A 5714-nucleotide genomic window follows, 5' to 3' on the forward strand; every position below is an offset into this window, starting at 1 on the left:
CATTTTGTTTGTGCTTTCTTCTCTGATGTAAAAATGTACTTTAGTTTACATATTTTAACATGGTGAATATTTATATGGTTTAGATGCAGCTGCAAACAATAGTGGCATTAGTACAAATACGCAGAGGCCGTTTTTTTCTTTTAGTTTACTCTCTGGCTTTGCTGCCCTCATTTTCCAGAGCTGGCGAAGAAGCAAGCTTGCTAAACGACCCCTTGTAATGTGATTATTAAAACAAAACCTCGTTTTGCTCCCCTGTTGTGTTTATGTAGCTTGGATGCGGTCCGAGTGGGTCTCTTGTTCTGTGTATACCGTTGTTTCTCCCCTGTCTAGAACATTGATTGGGACCTACCCTAGGCACATCAGTGCACAGTTTATTCTGTTTGTCACGTTGTTTAGCTTTGAGAGTGTGAAGGACACTCCGGAGATTGGGCTAGGGAGCTTTGGTGGGATGCACAAGGGACAGGCTTGATGGGTTTCTCTTGCGCCAGCACATTGGTTATACTGTGGTGACTCCAGAAGGTGGGCATATGCGTTTAATGGGGTTGGGAGGCTGAATTGTGGAGAGGTTTTGATGTAATTAGAGGCTGTATCTTTGTAATTTAGGGATTGAGACCAACTGCAAGGGGTCCTAGACGGAGACTAAACCCTTAAGCCCCCCCGTGGAGATGATCCTGCTACCACTATAGCTTCATCAAGCACTAAACACGATTAGCATATGCTCAATCCAGTACTGATGCAGTCCTTGCATAGAGTGCGTGAGGTTTTCAGTTCCTACTGGGTGCTGGAGAACTATACCCAGGCCTTCACATTGTACTGACATTAATGCCTTGGGCCCTACCATTATATTTCTAGTCTGATAAAATGGATCCATGCAATAAATATGCTTTCTCCGTGTCCTGAATGTAAGAACAGTACTCAGTTGAGCATTGTATCATCAATGGTGAGAACAATGGTGTGTTATGATTCAGTGCACGGTCCTTTCATCCATGCCGTCTGCTGATCCCGTTTAATCTCATCATGAACATTACAACCTCTATATTGGCTTAAGGCACAAGACAAAAGACCTTACCACCCCCCTGCTGGAAATTGCACTCAACACACTGACTTCTATTGATTGTGTCAGAGGAGTGGGTTGGTATTTTGTCTGGTTGAAGTATCCGTCAACTATACTCCGTAGTTATATCTTACCTTAAAATAATGGCTTCAAACTCATTTTGATTGTACACTGACACTGTCACTATTTGATGCATCCCTTTAGGGTAAATTTCCAACTTGCAGAGCAGTCTGATAGACTTTCATTGAAAGTGACAATAAAGTTATACCCATTGAAAACTGATTGAGGGTTAAATACAAATTATACCATTGTTGGTTTAAGAACTAAAATAATCTGACTATTTGTTTGTCTTTCTAATATCATCCACACATTTGTCTCTCTGAAATGAGATCTATTTGTTTTCTCCTTCAGTTTCACCAGTGTGATTCCTCTCAAGGTCAGGGTTCACTGACCTCCTCCATCAAAGCCCTCATGTAGACCAGTAGAACCAGTGTTAATGGGGAGCCTGGTGAAAGAGTCGGAGCATATGGACTGGTGGCAAGAAGAGAAGAGGATTTTGTTGGGGGTGGCGGATGATTCGTTCACTCTGTCATTAATTTGAATGTGTGGACGCAGAGATTAATCTGGAGGTTACCAGAGGGATTCCCGAAGTGGGTTTAAGGGCTTTGGGCTCATTACCTCCATGCTCATTTCCTCACTGCCATTTTGGTTTCCTTTTGTCTCTGACACTTTATCCAAAAGTCCACAGCAGTAGGGTAGAACGGGGTAAGATGAGCCACCCCTTTTTTTCTAAAAAACCCTAAACAAATTGTATCATGTGAACATTTTAAGGAAGAGGGGATCATTCTTTAACTGGAAAGGTACAGCACATGGTAAAAAATACATGTGTAAAAATATGATTTTTTGCTCTCCAAGTGGATTTCATTCATGCCCAGAGTTATGGTGATTTAGAGAAAACGTGAATAGAACAACATTCAAATGCATTACAACTCAATTGGTGCCCTTTTAAGCTATGATGTGAGGGCTTAACAAAATCATGAATGTACTTTAGCTTGTTGTGAGAAGCATTTTCTTTTAAAATGGTGGGGTAAGATGAGCCACCAGGGCTGGTCGAATTCAAAGGTAAACAGACGACAAACAATGTTACAGGCCTAAACCATACCTGTCAACACTCCCGTTTTTCCCGGGTTTCTCCCATAGACATAATATACATAGACGCCGCATCGACCGCTGCTCCCTACTCGCGCTGACGAGATTTGGAGCCGCCATCTTGGACCGGTCATCCACTCCACTCAGTGTAATCTGTTTGGCCGGTGCAATGAGCTGTCAGCACACTTAATTAATCATATCTCACTGAATACCGAACAGATTTTCACGCGGTTTTTTTTGCTGCAAAGGTCATACATGTAGCTATGATACAGGCCACATTGTTCGAAAATACAAAATACAACCAATAGTACGGTAATGTTAAATCTTACTTGTGAAAAGTAAATCCCCCCGAGTATGGTCCGCCGATTTGAGCAGGAACATGCTGCACAGTGCTGTCATCTTGTGTTTTCTGCTGCAACGCAATGAGGAGTATGACAGGTCCAAGATGGCGGCCAAATTTCTTGTTTCCAGCAGCCAATGCGGCGTCTATGTATATTATGTCTATGGTTTCTCCCGTATTTCAAGGTCATCTCCCAGCACCCTCCCGTTTTGTTATTTCTTCCGGAAAACTCCTGTAATTTGCATGGCCATCAAACTTCATTTTAAAATCATTGATCCATTCAGGTCGCCAGATTGTTTATGAAATACACCCTACACATACACGATCACTTACTTTCAATGTCAACCGTTTTGTCATAGGCTAAAACCTGGCAACCCAAAACCCAAATAAGGAAGCGGGTGCCGACTGCGCAGTCTGAGTCTCGTCATAGATATATATATCTATGCTCGTCGTAAACAAGCGGGCTAGTTGATTGGCCTACTCCAGAACTAGCTGTTGTGAAAGGTGGATACATAACTGGCATGCGTAAGGTAATGGTAAGGTAAAAGCAACGACCAAAATGCAGTGTTGAAACACATGTATGAAACGTATTAAATATGCAAACACAGATTATGCCAGTTATGTATCCGCCAGCTGCCTACTTCCAAAACTCCAAAGCTGCTTGCTGTCAGATTTGGTTCCGAGGGCACAAGTTCAGTGTATCAACAACACTTAATAACAGTTTATGTGATGTGTTAATCAATTAAATTCCCAACAATTTCACAACAGCTAGTTCTGGAGTAGGCCATTCAACTAGACCACTTGCTTATGACGAGACTCAGTCTGCGCAGTCGGCACCCGCTTCCTTATTTGGGTTTTAGGTTGCCAGGTTTTAGCCAATGACAAAACGGTTGAAATTGAAACTAAGTGATTGTGTATGTGTCGGATGTAGGCTATTTCATACACAATCTGGCAACCTGAATGGATCAATGATTTAAAAAAAATGAAGTTTGATTGCCATGCAAATTACGGGAGTTTTCCGAGAGAAATAACAAAACGGGAGGGTGCTGGGAGATGACCTTGAAATACGGGAGAAACCTGGGAAAAACGGGAGTGTTGACAGGTATGATTTAACTCCATTGATTGGTATAACTGCTGTGATGAATAATAGTGAACCAATCCTCAATATAGCCTAATTTAAGCACAACTAAACGAAGTATCACAGACTAAAGGTGCATTGGTGCAGTAGAAGTGTTTTCTGGTGTGGACTAATTGGAGCTGACACTGGAAGTCTGGGCTGGGTCTCTTTTGGCTATCAGAGGCAAAGGGCAGTGAGGTAACCGCGACAGTGTCTGGACTAATCTGAATCGGCCGGCAAGATTAGAGCGATTTACAGACTCTGGCCAGGATGGGTTCCGACCACCCTCCTGTCTCCCCCGTAATCTGCCCTTTGCAATAACCCCAACGTGAGCGGGTCTCCTTGGCTTTGTGGTCCAGATCCATGTGGTTAGCATGCTAACATGTCAGACTTTAGTTAGCATGCTAACCTTTGCTGTTATAGTTGTTTTTGTTAACTAAGGTAGTTGAGTAATGACAATCATTATTTGCAGCCATGTGATTATTACATGCACATGACTTATTGCATACCCATGAGTATATTTTTTATTTTATTTTTTATTACTGTGTGTTTTTCTTCAATGGTAAATCTGTTAAGTGGCTTTCCAGTTACTCTCTCAGTTAAGTAAATAGTTCATTAGCGCAGTAATTGAAGTAGCTGAAAAGAAATGTCTGAACTCATCTTACAGGACAACAGCTGCTGTGCTACCTGCCTTGGACCAAATGGATAGATAGAGATACTTTATTTATCTAGAAGGAAATTAAGGAAAAATACCCAGTGTAGTTTATAGGCCCTTATCCTGTGATTTTCACTTTAGACACATCAGGTGGGGATTACTCCACTGTTGTCTGTCTGGGGTCTGACTAAGGCAAGTATTACTACAGACTTATTTATTATTAGACCGAGACAGACCCAAGAAGATACTACACTCAACCAGACAAGAATAGAACAGATGCTTACCTCACAATCTGATCTGTTTTGCATTGCCTGTTACTAGAAGTGAGCTTTTGTTTGACCTGTGCAGGTCAACCTCTGCTGTCTTTTGACTTCACCACCAGTGTTGGCGAAATGTCAAACCCCTTACAGGACAGACGTTGTTCTAAGAGTGAACAATAGCATTTACAGCAGACAATCTGTCACAAACAGAGAACGGAAACAGCAGAGAGAGTCAATCACGGTAGGTGTGATTCCAAGACTAAACCTTGCCGACCTTTCACACTCGCACCTTGACCTCCCATTCCTGATGGAATCTGGTCCCTGTCAAAGTGAATTTCAGCGGATTAAGTCGCAGTGAAAGACCACCTGGCACCCGCTGAGCTGACCTGGAGCGTCAGGATACACACATATCCCCGCATCAATCCCCACCACAGTGGCACGCCACGCACTCGGACAAACTCACCGGCACAGACCAGACAGACCAGACTGTCATCCTGACCTGCTTTTTGGTTCTGGTGGTGGACAGGTTTTGCTTTTGCAAAGATGTTATTCAGAATGGTACTTTTTGTCCATGGCGAGTGCTTCTCTTGCTATGTCACTCCCATTATAACTAGGACTATCTGGCTGGGATATAGGTTAATGCAGCACAACTGAAAGACAATGTGATGTAATACAGTTTAAGTGATTTAATATATCAACTGAAATGTGTATTGAGATTACAATTATTAGTCAATGTATTTACAATGAAAACAAAAAAACAGGGACATGTAACACGTGGAAACAGGAGAATCAGTAGGGGGCTATTTCTGTGCTAGATTTGCTATACAGTATATAACCATTATCCATGATATCATGAGCATATCATGAACTGCTATACTCTGAATTATGGAATTACATCAATAGAAATTATAATGTCACTTCACACTAAAATAGATCATTATAGGAGCCCATAGGCTTATAGCTGCTCAGTGTCCACACATTGTTTCAAGATGGCAATTATAATATATCACTGACTTCTGTAGTGGCTCACTTCAAGGGCTTAACCAATAGGATTAGAGGGCAAACAGATCTTGTAAAGTCCTATCTGCTTATCTGCACTGGAGCTGTCTTCAGTAGAGAAGGAGCTTCCCTTAGGAAAC

Source organism: Alosa alosa, chromosome 23 (genome assembly GCF_017589495.1).
Source record: "Alosa alosa isolate M-15738 ecotype Scorff River chromosome 23, AALO_Geno_1.1, whole genome shotgun sequence".
In the NCBI taxonomy this organism is placed as follows: domain Eukaryota; kingdom Metazoa; phylum Chordata; class Actinopteri; order Clupeiformes; family Clupeidae; genus Alosa; species Alosa alosa.